Below are 19,821 nucleotides of genomic sequence, written 5' to 3' on the forward strand. Positions count from 1 at the left end.
AATTTCTCCCTGGGCAGAGGTGAGGAAGGAAAAAAGCAGTGGGGGCAGGGACAGGACGGGTATCTCAGGCAGGGAAATGGAAATCTTCCAGAAGAGCACCCAGGGCCAGGACCATCCTGGCTGGCCTGCAGGCACCAAGTCAGCTGGCATGCTGTCACTCGTGTGGCTCCATGGCCCTTCCTCTAGGCTTTCAAGTCCTTGTATATATTCAGGTGTTTTACCTGGGAAGGGTGGGAACAGTTCAGCAGCAACTGGCCTGGGGCTCAGCTCACGTTTACTCACAGATGCCTCGGCACGGTGCCCCAGCTTTGTAATGAGGACGCTTGTTGTGTGGGGGCTGCTGGCTGAATGGGAGATGATTCCCCACCACTGACCAACTTCAGAATTGTTTACAACTGGAGCAAGTGCCCTGATACGGTTTTCCTCTGAGTAACTGGTGGGTTCTGTTTTTTTTTTTCTCTTTTTCGTTTCTAGTTCAAGGTAGATTTTATTCCTCTTTTTCATATTTACAGATATAAGCATGGAAATAATTTATTCATATAAATACATGTATGTGAAGGGAATAATTGTTTTTTCTGTTTTATTTTTTAAATTTTATTTCTTTTTAATTTTGAATTTTATTTTATATTTTTATACAGCAGGTTCTTATTGGTTATCTATTTTATACATATAAATGTTTACATGCCAATCCCAATCTCTCAACTCCTCCCACCACCACCCCTCCAAGAGCTTTCCCCCCTTGTTGTCCATACGATTGTTGTCTACATCTGTTGCTCTACTTATGCCTTGCAAAACGGTTAATCTGTACAGTTTTTCTAGGTTCCACATATATGCATGAATATACAAGATTTGTTTTTCTCTTTCTGACTTACTTCACTCTGTATGACAGTCTCTAGATCCATCGACGTCTCTACAAATGACCCAATTTCATTCCTTTCATGGCTTAGTAATATTACATTTTATATATGTGCCACATCTTTATGCATTCGTCTGTCTGTGGGCATTTAGGTTGCTTCCATTACCTCGATATTGTAAATAGTGATGCAATGAACATTGCGGTGAATGTCTCTTTTTGATTTATGGTTTTGTCTGGGTATATGTCCAGTACTGGGATTGCTGTATCATATGGTAATTCTATTATTAGTTTCTTAAGAAACTCCATATTGTTCTCCATAGTGACTGTATCAATTTATATTCCCAACAATAGTGGAAGAGGCTTCCTTTTCTCCACACCCTTTCCAGCATTTGTTGTTTGTAGATTTTCAGATGATGCCCATTCTAACAGGTGTGAGGTGATACCTCATTGTTGAGTCCATTTCGTTGAGCAAGGGGTAGGTCTTGTCTATTACATATTTGGCTTATGGAACGGTATCTGTGCTAATTTCAAACTCTGGTTTTATGCAGCACCCCAACTCACCTTTCCCCTTAAGCAAGCATAAGTTGGTTTTCTAAACTTGAGACCCTGTTCTGTTTTGTAATTCAGTTCATGTGTAGCCAAGTTTACATTCCGTGCATTAGTGATACCTTATGATGTTTCTTTTTCTGTGTGACTTATTTCACTTAGAATCATCGTGCCTCAATCCACTCATTATGTTGGTACAGGCCTGGTGACACAGATTTCATTGCTGAGTGGTATTCTGTTGTACGTAAGTACCACAACTTCTTTATCAATTATTTGTTCTCTGGGATATTTAACTTGTACTGTAGAAGAGGTTCCTGTAAACAGAGCCGTCCCAAATTTTGGGGTGGCTCTGTATTTTTGATTTTAATTTCCCTAAGCTATAGGACCATAAGTGGAAATGCCCTAGACTCTGTTGCTTTGTTTTTCAGATGTATCAGGAAACACCATACACTTCTCCAGAGTGGCTTTTGGCAATTTACATCCCGCCCATCAGCATAACAAGGCTCCTTTTTCCCCATGGCCTGTCTTGCCTTTCTGGATTTTACACTTTTCTCAGATGGCCCTTTAGACCGGGGGGAAGTGACACTTCATAGTAGTTCGGATTTCCATTGCAAGCTTGCTTGGTTTGCCAAAAAGGGCGTATGTGTTTGTTCCTGAATATATTCAGGAACAAACTCATACGCCCTTTTTTGCCAAGTGCATCATTGTCGATGTTCTGCCTCTTTTCCTATGCTTTAAATGCAAATCCAGTCTACCTCCTGAAATCGGTTTCCTGAAATTCTGCCCCGCTTTCAAGTCCCTTCGCAGCCTTACTTCAATATATTTTTGGATGTTATCTGTCATTTATAACTCTGCAGGTTTGTGATTTACAGGGCCCCTGAACTCCTTTCTTCAACTCGCTTTCTTGTGAGCTGGCCGCAAACCCGCAAGACTGCTGCAGGCCCTAATCTGCTTCTGGCAGGGCATGCTGAGCCTTTGGTTAATTCCTCTTCCTGGTGGGAAATGAGTGTTAAATATGCCCGTCCAGACACCTACCTCACTCTCAACCCCTTGGTGATGTGGGTCCTCTGGTTTGTGGCCACCTTTGCTGGGATCCTTACCTTTCGATGATGTGGCCCCACTAGTGTGAGGACACTCCTGCCTGGTTCTCATCCACGTGGTTATGTGGACCCCCTGGTGAGAGTCTGTTCCTGGCTGTGTTCCTCACCCTTCTGTGAGGGAGACCCTCTGCTGATAGGTCACTTCTGCATGGCTGGCACACATTGCCTTGGTGAAGTCAGCCGTGTGGTGGCAGTTGGAGCGTGCTGGGAATCTCCTCCCCCCGGTGATGAGGGCCCTCTTGCGTCAGTCCCTAACTGCTGGGCTCACCAACTTTTCTTAGTGAGCCCAGTGATGCTTTGGCACTCCTCTTAGGATCCCATCTCCATGGGGATGTGGGCCTTCTGCTCTGAGGTCCCAATGGCTGGTTCTCCACATTTTCATGATGTAGGCTCTCTGGTGTTAGTTCACAGAGGCCTGGATCCCATAGCCTCTGTGCTCTTGGCCGCCTGCTGGGAGGTTCCAACTGCTGATTCCTCACTTTTTTAATTTTTTGGGCCCTCTGTTGTGAGGATCCTCCTGCCTGCCTCACTCCCAGCCCCTTCGTGATGTGTGTCCTCTGGTTTGAGGCCGCATGTGCTGGGATCCTCACCTTTCGATGATGTGGGACCAATGGTCTTAGGAGACTCCTGCCTGGTTCCCATCCCCTTGGTGATGTGGGCCCTCTGGTGAGAGTCTGATCCTGGCTGTGTTCCTCACCCTTCTGTGAGGTGGGCCCTCTGCTGTGAGGTCACTCCTGCCGGGCTGGCACATATCGCATTGGTGACGTTGGCCCTCTGGTGGCAGCTGGAACCTGCTGTGAGCGTCCTCCCCTCGGTGATGAGTGCCCTCTAGCGTCAGGCCCTAACTTCTGAGCACCCCACGTTTTCTGATGTGAGCCCAGTGATGCCAGGACACTCCTGTCATGTTCCCATCACCATGGGGATGTGGGCATTCTGCTCCGAGGTCCCAATGTCTGGGTTGCTCACAGTTTCATGATGTGGGCTGTCTGGTGTTAGTTCACTCCGGCCTGGATCCCCTAGCCTCTGTGCTCTGGGCCGCCTGCTGGGAGGTTCCAACTGCTGGATTCCTCACCTTTCTTATTTTTTAGCCCTCTGTTGTGAGGCTCCTCCTGCCTGCCTCACACCCAGCCCCTTGGTGATGGGTGTCCTATGGTTTGAAGCCACATGTTCTGGGTTCCTCAACTTTAGATGATGTGGCCCTACTCATGTGAGGACACTCCTGCCTGGTTCCAATCCATTTGGTGATGTGGGCCCTCTGGTGCAAGTCTGATCCTGACTGGGTTCGTCACACTTCTCTGAGGTGGGCCCTCTGCTGTGAGGTCATTCGTGCCTGGTTGGCTCACATCGCCTTGGCGATGTCAGCCCTCTGGTGGCAGTTGGAGCCTGCTGGGAGCCTCCTTCCCTTGGTGATGAGGGTCCTCTGGCGTCAGGCCCTAAATGCTGGTCTCCCAAAATTTTCTGATATGTTCTCAGTGGTACAAGGACACTCCTACCAGATTTCCATCCCCATGGGGATGTGGGCCTCCTGCTATGAGGTCCCAATGGCTGCGTTTCTCAGTTTCATGACATGGGCCCTCTTCTGTGAGTTCACTGTGGCCTGGATACCATAGCCTCGGTGCTCTAGGCTGCCTGCTGTGAGGTTCCAACTGCTGGATTCCTCACTATTTTATTCTGTGGGCACAATGTTGTGAGGCTACTCCTGCCTGCCTCACTCCAAGGCCCTTGGAGATGTGGGTCCTCTGGTTTGAGGACACATGTGCTGAGTACCTCAACTTTCGATGATGTGGCCCCACTGGTGTGAAGACACTCCTGCCTGGTTCCCATCCCCTTGGTGATGTGGGCCCTCTGGTAAGAGTCTGATGTTGGCTGGGTTTCTCACCCTTCTGTGAGGTGGGACCTCTGCTGCGACGTAAGTCCTGCCTGGCTTGCTCACGTTGCCTTGGCATTGTGAGCCCTCAGGTGGCAGTTGGAGCCTGCTGGGAATCTCCTCCCCTCGGTTATGAGAGCTCTGGTTAAAACACATATGCACTTTTTTGCCAAGTGCATTATTTTCCAAGTTCTGTCTCTTTTCCTATGCTTTAAGAGCGACTACCGTGTACCTTCTGAAATCGGTTTCCTGCAATTCTGCCCCACTTTCAAGTCCTCTTGGCAGCCTTACTTCAATATATTTTTGGACGATAGCTGTCATTTATAACTCTGCAAGTTTGTGAATTACAGTGTCCCTGAGCTCCTTTCTTCAACTTGCTTTCTTGTGAGCTGGCCGCAACACCACAGGATTGCTTCAGGCCCTAGTGTGGTTCCGGCACAGCACGCTGAGCCTTTGGTTAATTCCTCTTCCTGGTGGGAAATGAGAGTTAAATTTGCCCGTCCAGACACCTCCAGCTAGTCTCTCATTGGTTCTCCCTATTCCTGTTCATCTTCCGCAGTAATTGCAAACTGGGCCAAACAGGAGGTTAAAGGCACTGACTCTCGAAGTGGGGAGAGTGTTAGTAAAGCGTCTGGAATGTTGCAACCGAGTACCAGGGGATGAAAACTGAGACACATTTGAACATGTTTCCCGATCACACGGTGGATCATACTCTGGGTTCCACATGCATGTTTTAGCTGAAGGAAGAATCCCTTAAACCTGGAGAGTTGAGACCCATGGAATGGGTACCATGCAATATGACTTCAATGGGTCTGCATTTGCTCACCAATCCTCACCAATCCTATCACTGCTGCGCTTATGCTGCTGTACACATGCTTGATTCTCTTTTGGAGACATATAAATCCATAGGTTTTAAGATACTTACTAGTCAGGTATATTCTTAGGCGTTTAATATGGGGTGTTGAGTCCACTTCCTTGAGCAAGCAGTAGCTCTTGTCTATTACATATTTGGCTTATGGAACGGTATCTGTGCTCATTTCAATCTCTGGTTTTATGCAGCACCCCAACTCACCTTTCCCCTTAAGCAAGCATAGGTTGGTTTTGTACATTTGAGACCCTGTTCTGTTTTGTAATTCATTTCCTGTGTAGCCAAGTTTACATTCCGTGTATTAGTGATATCTTATGATGTTTCTTTTTCTGTGTGACTTATATCACTTAGAATCATCGTACCTGAATACACTCATTATGCTGCTACGGGCATGATGACATAGATTTCATTGCTGAGTGATATTGCATTGTACGTAAGTACCACAATTTCTTTATGCGTTTTTCGCTTTCTGTGATATTGAACTTGTACCGTAAACGAGGTTCTTGTTATCAGAGCCATCTCAAACTTTGGGGTGGCTGTGTCATTTTGATTTTAATTTCCCTAAGCTATAGGACCATAAGTGGAAGTGCCCTAGGCTCTGTTGCTTTGCTTTTTAGATGTTTCAGGAAACACCATGCACTTCTCCAGAGTGGCTGTTGGCAATTTATATCCCGCCCATCAGCATAAAAAGGCTGCCAGTTCTCCATGGCCTACCCTGCCTTTCTGGATTTTACACAATTTTCAGATGGCCCTTTTGACCGGGGGAAAGTGAGACTTCATTGTAGTGCAGATTTCCTTTGCAAGCTTGCTTGGTTGGCCAAAAAGGGCGTATGCGTTTTTTCCTGAATATATTCAGGAAAAAACGCATACGCCCTTTTTGGCCAAGTGCATCATTGTGGACGTTCTGCCTCTTTTCCTATGCTTTACATGCAATTCCAGTCTACCTCCTGAAATAGGTTTCCTGCAATTCTGCTCCACTTTCAAGTCCTCTTGGCAGCCTTACTTCAATATATTTTTGGACGATAGCTGTCATTTATAACTCTGCAGGTTTGTGAATGACAGTGCCCCTGAGCTCCTTTCTTCAACTCGCTTTCTTGTGAGCTGGCCGCAACACCGCAGTATTGCTTCAGTCCCTAGTGTGGTTCCGGCATGGTATGCTGAGCCTTTGGTTAATTCCTCTTCCTGGTGGGAAATGAGAGTTAAATTTGCCCGTCCAGACACCTCCAGCTAGTCTCTCATTGGATCTCCCTATTGCTGTTAATCTTCCGCAGAAATAGCAAACTGGGCCAAACAGGAGGTTAAAGGCACTGACTCTCCAAGTGGGGAGAGTGTTAGTAAAGCATCTGGAACGTTGCACCCAAGTACCAGGGGACGAAAACTGAGACACATTTGAACACGTATCCCGATCACATGGTGGATCATGCTCTGGGTTCCACATGAATGTTTTAGCTGAAGGAAGAATTCCTTAAACCTGGAGAGTTGAGACCCATGGAATGGGTACCATGCAATATGACTTCAAAGGGTCTGCATTTGCTCACCGAACCTCACCATTCCTATCACTGCTGCGTTTATGCCGCTGTACACACGCTTGATTCTCTTTCGGAGACATATCAATCCATAGGTTTTAAAATTCTTACTAGTCATGTATATTCTTAGGCGTTTAATATGGGGTGTTGAGTCCACTTCGTTGAGCAAGGAGTAGCTCTTGTCTATTACATATTTGGCTTACGGAACAGTATCTGTGCTAATTTCAATCTCTGGTTTTATGCAGCACCCCAACTCACCTTTCCCCTTAAGCAAGCATAAGTTGGTTTTCTACATTTGAGATCCTGTTCTGTTTTGTAATTCAGTTCCTGTGTAGCCAAGTTTACATTCCGTGTAGTAGTGATATCTTATGATGTTTCTTATTCTCTGTGAATTATTTCACTTAGAATCATCGTACCTGAATCCACTCATTATGCTGCTACGGGCCTGATGACATAGATTTCATTGCTGAGTGATATTGCATTGTACGTAAGTACCACAACTTCTTTATCCATTTTTCGCTTTCTGTGATATTGAACTTGTACCGTAAACGAGGTTCTTGTAAACAGAGCTGTCCCAAACGTTGGGGTGGCTGTGTCTTTTTGATTTTAATTTCTGTAAGCTATAGGACCATAAGTGGAAGTGCCCTAGGCTCTGTTGTTTTGTTTTTTAGATATTTCAGGAAACACCATACACTTCTCCAGAGTGGCTGTTGGCGATTTACATCCCGCCCATCAGCATAACAAGGCTCCCAGTTCTCCATGGCCTGTCCTGCGTTTCTGGGTTTTACAGTTTTTTCAGATGGCCCTTTTGCCCGGGGGGCAGTGAGACTTCATTGTAGTGCAGATTTCCTTTGCAAGCTTGCTTGGTTGGCCTAAAAGTGAGTATGCGTTTTTTCCTGAATATATTCAGGAAAAAACGCATACGCCCTTTTTGGCCAAGTGCATCATTGTGGACGTTCTGCCTCTTTTCCTATGCTTTACATGCAATTCCAGTCTACCTCCTGAAATCGGTTTCCTGCAATTCTGCCCCGCTTTCAAGTCCTCTTGGCAGCCTTACTTCAATATATTTTTGGACGATAGCTGTCATTTATAACTCTGCAGGTTTGTGAATTACAGTGCCCCTGAGCTCCTTTCTTCAACTCGCTTTCTTGTGAGCTGGCCGCAACACCTCAGGATTGCTTCAGGCCCTAGTGTGTTTCCGGCATGGCATTTTTCAGTGATAGATATTTTCAACTCTGCAGTTTCGTGAATTTTACTGCCCCTGAGTTCCATTGTTCAACTGGTGTTTATGGGAACTGGCCACAAAGCAGTGGGATTTCCTCAAGCCCTATACTGTTTCCATGGGCAACCCTAGCCTTTGGTCAATTCGTCTTCCTGATTGGAAATTAGAGTGACATGTGCCTGTCTGAACACCTAGGACTTGTCTCTCATTGTTCCTCATCCTTCCGCTTCATCCTCTGGACAAATTCCAAACTGTACACAACAGGATGTTGACAGTGCTGACATCTCCAAGTGGGGAGACTGTTAGTAAAGACGCTGGAGGGGTGAACCCGAGCACCAGGAGATGAGGAGATGAGATGTCTTTTCCAAACTCTTCCCAATCAGATGGTATACCATCCTCTGGATGTGACAGACATGTTTTAGCAGTAGGAAGAGTCCCATTCATGTAAGGAGAACACCAGGGCTTTTTCAAAATCAGTGTCTCCCCGAAACCCAAACTGGGGAGTTTTTTAAGCTACGGCTACACATATGTTCATTAAGGGCCTTGGGAAGTAGGCAGAGTCCAAACTTTAGATGATTGAAGTCTTCAGGGTCAGAAGCACTCACCACCGGCTTCCCTTAGGTTACACTTTAACTGTCATTGATTGATGATGTCAATAAAAATATCTATTCTTTTTCCGATTATTTCCCCTTATAGGTTATTGTAAAATATTGAGTGTAGTTCCCTGTGCTATACAGTAGTTCCTTGTCGATGATCTATTTTATACATAGCAGTGTGTATGTGTTAATTCCAAACTGTTAATTTATCCCTCCTCCCACCTTTCCCCTTTGATAATAATAAATTATAAGATTTTCTACTTCTCAGAAATGGGGGAGCTGAAAGAGAGGTATCATTTTCAATGGAAAAGCATTTAAAACAAGATTGAAGCTTTAACCAAGATTATTAGATGTACATCCTTGGAAAGAAATCACTTCATTTCTCTAATATTGACCTGACAAATAAGACAAACCTTTTCACTGAACTTGCTTATAATAAAGTGATGGAAATATCAAATGGAAGTGTTAGAAACATCTTATTTTACCCGAGCCTTATAAACTGTTCTATGTTAACTACACTTTGGCTCACACATCTGTTCATTGAAGTTACAATAGTCTCAATTTCTGTTACTGATCCTCCAGAGTGGACCCCAACAAGGGTCCCCCTGCCCAGTGTCATTGGGGCCAACAGATCGAGACTGAGTTTGGTTCCCAAGCAAAGGAAACTTTATATTTTGATCAGAGAATGGAGAGGTGAGAGCATGCACTACCCCGTGGGCTGTGGGCTGGGCTGCTGTGTAGAGATCCTGTCAGAGTCAGTGGGAGGGAGGGGGCGGAGCTCTGGAGGGCCGGGTTGGCTGCAGCTCAGGCTCTATATCTCGGAGTCTGCACTGGGCCCCAGGAGCTGAGGTGTCGACCCAGCCATTCTGCACTAGGAAATCTGGTCTGAAGTGCCGGGTGTGGAACCTCTGCATGCGGGACCCTAGGAGCACGTGAAATTAGACAAAGCACAAAGGATAAAAAAGGTCAGACTTGACTTTATTGCCCAGATTCTATTTTTATCTCCCAGGCATTTTTAATGGGCTTTGCTGGGGACAAACCCCTCCTCTGCCTTTTGTCCCGTTCCTCATTCTTGGAGTGCTGAGGGTGCAGACCTTTCTTCTGTAACTGCTGAGTGCTGAGTTGGGAGCCCTCATACCAGGGGACGAGGGTCAGAACTTCTCCCCAGCAGCCTCCAGGTGACGTTGATTGGCCCCAGGACCCCTGCCTCCCTGCTCGTCCGCCTGAGCACCAGCATTGGAAGTGTTATAGATTCTAATGACCTTTAAGGGTCCAGGAAAGAGATGTGCAGAGACGCTGTGGGGGCCGATTTCACCCCGCCCCACATTTGTTCGGCCACCTTAGGCTGACCGTTTCTGCCAGCCTAGATGCTCTGACCAGTAGTCTGCTCTTTCTTCAATTAGGCCCCTGAATTAACGTAAAAACAGCACCAGGTGTCAGAGCCCTGCCCGCTCAACTCCCAGACAGTCCAGGGTCAGTGGTGATCAAGGACCATGATGGCCACTGAGTCAACAGCCTTTTGAAGTAAACAAGAGTCCAGCCGGTCTTATTGGCCACCATCATCACGGTGTCTGTAGGCTTTTCTATGGTGACAGTGTGATATACAGTTCCCCCGCCAAGATTATTAGCAGTAAGTCCTGCAAGCAGTAGTCTACTCCTTCGGGACACACTATTGTTGTTTTATGAGAGAAACTCCAGGTCAAGTGATGTTCACACGAGTCGTCATGGTGCCCTGTTGCCCCCGGTTATCTCTCTGGATGTTGGAGTTGGAGGGCCTCCTCACTCGAGGTCGGTGTGCCCACGGAGCGAACCCTGCAACTTCAGGGCATGGTTGGTGATTAGGATCACCACGTGGGGTCCTTTCCCCTTAGGAGGGAGGTGGCCTTTTGGGCTGCTGATTTCCAGGTTTTTAGATACCGCCAGTATCTTGGCCAGATGTGGCAGTGGGCCAAGCCCCTTGGTGACTGTAGTTTATCCTACCTGGATGGCATTCTTGCGTTGTTCCATTTCAAGTGGTCCCAGTTTTTGCACTAATTCTCCAATGGCGATTCACCTTTCACCGGGAATGGAAAGGTCAAAGGGTTTAGCTCAATTAGGGAGTTCCAGGGCAAGGGTCTGAATTGACTGCTCTTTCCATTCTTGAAAGGCCACTTCTGGATTCTGTTCAAAAGGATCATCATCTTTTCCTTTCAGTGTTTCATATAGAGGCCCAGCTAGTAGACTGTAGTTAGGGATCCAGAAGCAGCAAACCCTGGCCTCCCCAGGAACCCCTAAGCTGTCTTCTAGTTTTAGAAAGGGGTAAGGCTGCAAATGGTTTCTTCCCTTTCCTGGGATGGGCTTCTCTGACCTTGTGTGAGAATGAAGCCCAGGCAGGTCACCGCAGTCTGTGATATTTGAGCTTTTTCTTGGACAACTTCTATCCTTTATTGGCTTGGTAGTTCAGAGGCCTCCTTAGTAGGGCTGGCGATCAGAATGTCATCTGCATATTGAAGGAGGGTTTCCTTTTCCAGAGGTAGAACATTTCGGTCTTTAGCTAAGCTTTCCCCAAAGATGGTGTGGGAATCTTTGAACCCTTGGGGCAAGACGGCCCGGAAGTATTGTTTTAGTTGTATGTTGTGTCCTGCCACTCACAAGCCAAAATTTCTTGTGACTCTGGGACTAATGGAATACAAAAGAAGGCATCATTGAAGACTAATACAGAATACCATGTCCTGGTGGTTGGTAGAATGACCAGCAGGGTGTAGGAATCAGGAGCACCTGGAGGTATATCCTCGGTGGCTTCACTGACTGTCCTGACATCCTTTACCAGGTCCCCAGCAGCCCATGGGGCTCTCGTGGTCAGGCCAATCCCAGGATATGGAGCTCTCCTGGGCAGGTACCCCACCCCCAACCCAGCCCACGGGGCTCTCATGGTCAGGCCCCTCCCAGGATACAGAGCTACCCTTGCAGGTACCGTGGCAGGGCTGGGCACACAGGAACCGTGCACATAGCCCTCATTGAAGAGCACCCCCAGCTCACCTGTCGCTCAGAGCTGACACAGAGCACCTCAGAGCAGGACTTGAACTAACAAACAGCAGCTGCGACAGGTCTGTGACCCTGGGCATCACTCTGTGTGGCCTCCCTCCACCTGGTCTTCCAGAGACTTCCACTGCACCCAGGGCACCAGGCCTCTGTCTCCAACCACCACCCACCCCTCCTCTCCCTGACTCCTGGGTTCCTCTCATTAGGAGAGGGTTTTCTTGAAGTTGTCTCCCACTCATGGGCCAGATAAAATGATTAGAAAACAAGGCAAAGCTGCAGCCCCTTGTCTATCCTGACTCTCAGGAGCCCACACCTGTTCCTTGGACCTGGCCGGTTCAGCAAGTTCCATTTTCTGCAACTGTGAGCCCCTGAGGGGTGATGATTGGCTGACCTGGGCAGCCTTACCGTGCCGGCCAGCCCTCCCCAGGTGTGCCTGTGTTGAGATCAATATAAATACCACTCCAGGCAGCAAGAGCCCCTGCAGCTGTGCCTGACGCCATTTTCTCTGCCCTGTCAGCAGTCTCGGGGCTGGGCTGGTGGGAGGGAGTGAGAGGCCACGGCTTTGTGGGTGGCCCAGTGTGAGTGGGGCTCTGCTGGACTTTCTGCAGCAGTTGCCAGGCTGCCACCTGCTAAAGAAGAGGATGTGTCACCCATACCTGCTGCTGGAATTTCTCCCTGGGCAGAGGTGAGGAAGGAAAAAAGCAGTGGGGGCAGGGACAGGACGGGTATCTCAGGCAGGGAAATGGAAATCTTCCAGAAGAGCACCCAGGGCCAGGACCATCCTGGCTGGCCTGCAGGCACCAAGTCAGCTGGCATGCTGTCACTCGTGTGGCTCCATGGCCCTTCCTCTAGGCTTTCAAGTCCTTGTATATATTCAGGTGTTTTACCTGGGAAGGGTGGGAACAGTTCAGCAGCAACTGGCCTGGGGCTCAGCTCACGTTTACTCACAGATGCCTCGGCACGGTGCCCCAGCTTTGCAATGAGGACGCTTGTTGTGTGGGCGCTGCTGGCTGAATGGGAGACGATTCCCCACCACTGACCAACTTCAGAATTGTTTACAACTGGAGCAAGTGCCCTGATACGGTTTTCCTCTGAGTAACTGGTGGGTTCTGTTTTTTTTTTTTTCTCTTTTTCGTTTTTGGTTCAAGGTAGATTTTATTCCTCTTTTTTGTATTTACAGATATAAACATGGAAATAATTTATTCATATAAATACATGTATGTGAAGGGAATAATTGTTTTTTCTGTTTTATTTTTTAAATTTTATTTCTTTTTAATTTTGAATTTTATTTTATATTTTTATACAGCAGGTTCTTATTGGTTATCTATTTTATACATATAAATGTTTACATGCCAATCCCAATCTCTCAACTCCTCCCACCACCACCCCCCCGAAGAGCTTTCCCCCCTTGTTGTCCATACAATTGTTGTCTACATCTGTTGCTCTATTTATGCCTTGCAAAACGGTTAATCTGTACAGTTTTTCTAGGTTCCACATATATGCATGAATATACAAGATTTGTTTTTCTCTTTCTGACTTACTTCACTCTGTATGACAGTCTCTAGATCCATCGACGTCTCTACAAATGACCCAATTTCATTCCTTTCATGGCTTAGTAATATTCCATCTTATATATGTGCCACATCTTTATGCATTCGTCTGTCTGTGGGCATTTAGGTTGCTTCCATTACCTCGATATTGTAAATAGTGATGCAATGAACATTGCGTTGAATGTCTCTTTTTGATTTATGGTTTTGTCTGGGTATATGTCCAGTACTGAGATTGCTGTATCATATGGTAATTCTATTATTAGTTTCTTAAGAAACTCCATATTGTTCTCCATAGTGACTGTATCAATTTATATTCCCAACAATAGTGGAAGAGGCTTCCTTTTCTCCACACCCTTTCCAGCATTTGTTGTTTGTAGATTTTCAGATGATGCCCATTCTAACAGGTGTGAGGTGATACCTCATTGTTGAGTCCATTTCGTTGAGCAAGGGGTAGGTCTTGTCTATTACATATTTGGCTTATGGAACGGTATCTGTGCTAATTTCAAACTCTGGTTTTATGCAGCACCCCAACTCACCTTTCCCCTTAAGCAAGCATAAGTTGGTTTTCTAAACTTGAGACCCTGTTCTGTTTTGTAATTCAGTTCATGTGTAGCCAAGTTTACATTCCGTGCATTAGTGATACCTTATGATGTTTCTTTTTCTGTGTGACTTATTTCACTTAGAATCATCGTGCCTCAATCCACTCATTATGCTGGTACAGGCCTGGTGACACAGATTTCATTGCTGAGTGGTATTCTGTTGTACGTAAGTACCGCAACTTCTTTATCAATTATTTGTTCTCTGGGGTATTTAACTTGTACTGTAGAAGAGGTTCCTGTAAACAGAGCCATCCCAAATTTTGGGGTGGCTGTGTCTTTTTGATTTTAATTTCCCTAAGCTATAGGACCATAAGTGGAAATGCCCTAGACTCTGTTGCTTTGTTTTTCAGATGTATCAGGAAACACCATACACTTCTCCAGAGTGGCTGTTGGCAATTTACATCCCGCCCATCAGCATAACAAGGCTCCTTTTTCCCCATGGCCTGTCTTGTCTTTCTGGATTTTACACTTTTCTCAGATGGCCCTTTAGACCAGGGGAAAGTGACACTTCATAGTAGTTCGGATATCCATTGCAAGCTTGCTTAGTTTGCCAAAAAGGGCGTATGTGTTTCTTCCTGAATATATTCAGGAACAAACTCATATGCCCTTTTTTGCCAAGTGCATCATTACGGATGTTCTGCCTCTTTTCCTATGCTTTACATGCAATTCCAGTCTACCTCCTGAAATCGGTTTCCTGAAATTCTGCCCCGCTTTCAAGTCCTCTTCGCAGCCTTACTTCAATATATTTTTGGACGTTATCTGTCATTTATAACTCTGCAGGTTTGTGAATTACAGGGCCCCTGAGCTCCTTTCTTCAACTCGCTTTCTTGTGAGCTGGCCGCAAACCCACAAGACTGCTTCAGGCCCTAATCTGCTTCTGGCAGGGCACGCTGAGCCTTTGGTTAATTCCTCTTCCTGGTGGGAAATGAGTGTTAAATATGCCCGTCCAGACACCTACCTCACTCTCAACCCCTTGGTGATGTGGGTCCTCTGGTTTGTGGCCACCTTTGCTGGGTTCCTCACCTTTCGATGATGTGGCCCCACTAGTGTGAGGACACTCCTGCCTGGTTCTCATCCACGTGGTTATGTGGACCCCCTGGTGAGAGTCTGTTCCTGGCTGTGTTCCTCACCCTTCTGTGAGGGAGACCCTCTGCTGATAGGTCACTCCTGCATGGCTGGCACACATTGCCTTGGTGAAGTCAGCCGTGTGGTGGCAGTTGGAGCGTGCTGGGAATCTCCTCCCACCGGTGATGAGGGCCCTCTTGCGTCAGGCCCTAACTGTTGTGCTCACCAACTTTTCTTAATGATCCCAGTGATGCTTTGGCACTCCTCTTAGGATCCCATCTCCATGGGGATGTGGGTCTTCTGCTCTGAGGTCCCAAAGGCTGTGTTGTTCACATTTTCATGATGTGGGCTCTCTGGTGTTAGTTCACAGAGGCCTGGATCCCATAGCCTCTGTGCTCTTGGCCGCCTGCTGGGAGGGTCCAACTGCTGGATTCCTCACTTTTTTAATTTTTTGGGCTCTCTGTTGTGAGGATCCTCCTGCCTGCCTCACTCCCAGCCCCTTCATGATGTGTGTCGTCTGGTTTGAGGCCACATGTGCTGGGTTCCTCACCTTTCGATGATGTGGGACCAATGGTCTTAGGAGACTCCTGCCTGGTTCACATCCCCTTGGTGATGTGGGCCCTCTGGTGAGAGTCTGATCCTGGCTGGGTTCCTCACCCATCTGTGAGGTGGGCCGTCTGCTCTGAGGTCACTCCTGCCTGGCTTGCTCACCTCGCCTTGTGGACATGAGCCCTCTGGTGGCACTTGGAGCCTGCTGGGAGCCTCCTCCCCTTGGTGATGAGGGCCCTCTGGCGTCAGGCCCTAACTGCTGGGCTCCCCACATTTTGTGATGTGCGCCCAGTGGTGCGAGGACACTCCAGCCAGGTTCACATCCCCATTGGGATGTGGGCCTTCTGCTCTGAGGTCCCAACGCCTGGGTTGCTCACAGTTTCATGATGTGGGCTCTCTGCTGTTAGTTCACTCCTGCCTGCATCCCATAGCTTCTGTGCTCTCGGCCGCCTGCTGGGAGTTTCCAACTCCTGGATTCCTCAACTTTCTTATTCTTTGGGCCCTCTGTTTTTAGGCTACTCCTGCCTGCCTCACTCCCATTCCCTTTGTGATATGTGTCCTCTGATTTGAGGCCACATGTGCTGGGTTCCGCACCTTTTGATGATGTGGCCCCACTGGAGGGAAGACAGTCCTGACTGGTTCCCATCCCCTTGCTGATGTGGGCCCTCAGGTGAGAGTCTGATCCTGGCTAGGTTCCTCACCCTTCTGTGAGGTGGGCCCTCTGCTGTGAGGTCAATCATGCCTGTCTGGCACACGTCACCTTGGCGACGTGGGCCCTCTGGTGGCAGTTGGAGTGTGCTGGTATCCTCCTCCCCTCGGTGATGAGGGCCCTCTTGCCTTAGGCCATAACTGCTGGGCTCCCCACATTTTCTGATGTGTGCCAAGTGAGTGAGGACACTCTTGCCAGCTTCCCATCCCCATGGGGATATGGGCCTTCTGCTCTGAGGTCAAAACGGCTGGCTTGCTCACAGTACCATGATGTGGGCCCTCTGCTGTGAGTTCAGTCCGGCAAGGATCCCTTAACATCGGTGCTCTGAGCCGCCTGCTGGGAGGTTCCAACTGCTGGATTCCTCAACTTTTTTATTCTATGTGCCCTCTGTTGTGAGGCTCCTCCTGCCTGCCTCACTGCCAGCCCCTTGGTGATGACTGTCCTATGGCTTGAGGCCACATGTGCTGCGTTCCTCACCTTTCGATGATGTGGCCCCACTCGTGTGAGGACACTCCTGCCTGGTTCCCATCCCCTTGGTGAGGTGGGCCCTCTGGCGAGAGTCTAATCCTGGCTGGGTTCCTCAACGTTCTGTGAGGTAGGCCTTCTGCTGTGAGGTCACTCCTGCCTGGCTGGCACACGTCACCTTGGAGACGTGAGCCCTCTGGTGGCAGTTGGAGCGTGCAGGGTGCCTCCTCCTCTCGGTGATGACGGCCCTCTGGCGTCAGGCCCTAAATGGTGGGCTCCCCACATTTTCTGATGTGCGCCCAGTGGTGCAAGGACACTCCAGCCAGGTTCCCATTCCCATGGGGATGTGGGCCTTCTGCACTGAGGTCCCAACGCCTGGGTTGCTCACAGTTTTATGATGTGGGCCCTCTGCTGTGAGTTCACTGTGGCCTGGATCCCATAGCCTCGGTGTTCTGGGCCGCCTGCTGGAAGGTCTAAATGCTGGAATCCTCATGTTTTTTATATTATGTGCCCTGTGTTGTGAGGCTACTCCTGCCTGCCTCACTCCAAGGCCCTTGGTGATGTGGGTCCTCTGGTTTGAGGACACATGTGCTGGGTTCCGCAACTTTCAATGATGTGGCCCCACTGGTGTGAGGTCACTCCTGCCTGGCTGGCACACGTCACCTTGGAGACGTGAGCCCTCTGGTGGCACTTGGAGCGTGCAGGGTGCCTCCTCCTCTTGGTGATGATGGCCCTCTGGCGTCAGGCTCTAAATGGTGGGCTCCCCACATTTTCTGATGTGCGCCCAGTGGTGCGAGGACTCTCCAGCCAGGTTCCCATTCCCATGGGGATGTGGGCCTTCTGTGCTGAGGTGCCAACGCCAGGGTTGCTCACAGTTTTATGATGTGGGCCCTCTGCTGTGAGATCACTGTGGCCTGGATCCCATAGCCTCGGTGTTCTGGGCCGCCTGCTGGAAGGTCTAAATGCTGGAATCCTCATGTTTTTTATATTATGTGCCCTGTGTTGTGAGGCTACTCCTGCCCGCCTCACTCCAAGGCCCTTGGTGATGTGGGTCCTCTGGTTTGAGGACACATGTGCTGGGTTCCTCACCTTAAGATGATGAGGCCCCACTGGTGTGAGGATAATCCTGACTGGTTCCCATCCCCTTTGTGATGTGGGCCCTCTGGTGAGAGTCTGATCCTGGCTGGGTTCCTCACCCATCTGTGAGGTGGGCCCTCTACTATCAGGTAACTCTTGCCTGGCTTGCTCACCTCGCCTTGTTGACATGAGCCCTCTGGTGGCACTTGGACCCTGCTGGCAGCCTCCTCACCTCTGTGATGAGGGCCCTCTGACGTCAGGCCCTAACTGCTGGGCTCCCCAACTTTTCTTAGTGAGCCCAGTGATGCTCGGACACTCCTCTTAGGTTCCCATCTCCAAGGGGATGTGGGCCTTCTGTTCTGAGGTTCCAACAGCTGGGTTGATCACAATTTCATGATGTGGGCTCTCTGGTGTTAGTTCACTGTGGCCTGGATCCCATAGCCTCTGTGCTCTTGGCCGCCTGCTGGGAGGTTCCAACTACTCGATTCCTCAACTTTTGTATTCTATGGGTCCTGTGTTGTGATGCTCCTCCTGCCTGCCTCACTCGCAACCCCTTTGTGATGTGGGTCTTTTGGTTTGAGGCCACATGTGCTGGGTTCCGCAACTTTCAATGATGTGGCCCCACTGGTGTGAGGACACTCCTGCCTGGTTCCCATCCCCTTGGTGATGTGGGCCTTCTGGTGACAGTCTTATCCTGGCTGGGTTCCTCACTCTTCTGTGAGGTAGGCCCTCTGCTGTGAGGTCAATCCTGCCTGACTTGCACACATCACCTTGGCGACGTGGGCCCTCTGTTGGCACATGGAACCTGCTGGGAGCCTCCTGCCCTCGGTGATGACGGCCCTCTAGCATCAGGCTCTAACTGCTGGGCTCCCCACGTTTTCTGATGTGAGCCCAGTGATGCCAGGACACTCCTGTCAGGTTCCCATCCCCATGGGGATGTGGGCTTTCTGCTCTGAGGTCCCAACGCCTGGGTTGCTCACAGTTTCATGATGTGGGCTCTCTGGTGTTAGTTCACTCCTGCCTGCATCCCATAGCTTCTGTGCTCTCGGCTGCCTGCTGGGAGGTTCCAAATCCTGGATTCCTCACCTTTTTTGTTCTTTGGGCCCTCTGTTTTTAGACTACTCCTACCTGCCTCACTCCCATCCCCTTTGTGATGTATGTCCTCTGATATGAGGCCACATGTGCTGGGTTCCTCACCTTTCGATGATGTGGCCCCACTGGTGGGAGGACAGTCCTGACTGGTTCCCATCCCCTTGGTGTTGTGAGCTCTCTGGCGAGAGTCTCATCCTGCCTCGGTTCCTCACCCTTCTGTGAGATAGGCCCTCTGCTGTGAGGTCACTACTGCCTGGCTGGCGCATGCAACCTTGTAGACGTGGGCCCTCTGTTGGCAGTTGGAACCTCCTGGGAGTCTCCTCCCCTCAGTTATGAGGGCCCCCTGGCGTCAGGCCCTAACTGCTGGGCTCCTAACATTTTCTGATATGTGCTAAGTGGTGCGAAGCCACTCCTGCCAGGTTCCCATCCCAATGGGGATGTGGGCCTTCTGTTCTGAGGTTCCAACGGCTGGGCTGCTCACAGGTTCATGATGTGGGCCCTCTGCTGTGAGTTCACTGCGGCCTGGATCCCATAGCCTCGGTGCTCTGGGCCACTTGCTGGGAGGTTCCAACTGCTGGATTCCTCAACTTTTATATTCTATGGACCCTGTGTTGTGAGGCCGGTCCTGCCAGCCTCATTCCGAACCCCTTGTTGATGTGGGTCCTCTGGTTTGAGGACACATGTGCTGAGTACCTCACCTTTCGATGATGTGGCCCCACTGGTGTGAAGACACTCCTGCCTGGTTCCCATCCCCTTGGTGATGTGGGCCCTCTGGTGAGAGTCTGATGTTGGCTGGGTTTCTCACCCTTCTGTGAGGTGGGACCTCTGCTGTGAGGTAACTCCTGCCTGGCTCGCTCACATTGCCTTGGCAACGTGAGCCCTCAGGTGGCAGTTGGAGCCTGCTGGGAATCTCCTCCCCTCAGTTATGAGAGCTCTGGATAAAACACATATGCCCTTTTTTGCCAAGTGCATTATTTTCCAAGTTATGTCTCTTTTCCTATGCTTTAAGAGCGACTCCCGTGTACCTTCTGAAATCGGTTTCCAGCAACTCTGCCCCGCATTCAAGTCCTCTTCGCAGCCTTACTACAGTATAATTTTGGATGATAGCTGTCA

This window comes from Orcinus orca, chromosome 1 (assembly GCF_937001465.1).
Source record: "Orcinus orca chromosome 1, mOrcOrc1.1, whole genome shotgun sequence".
In the NCBI taxonomy this organism is placed as follows: Eukaryota; Metazoa; Chordata; class Mammalia; order Artiodactyla; family Delphinidae; genus Orcinus; species Orcinus orca.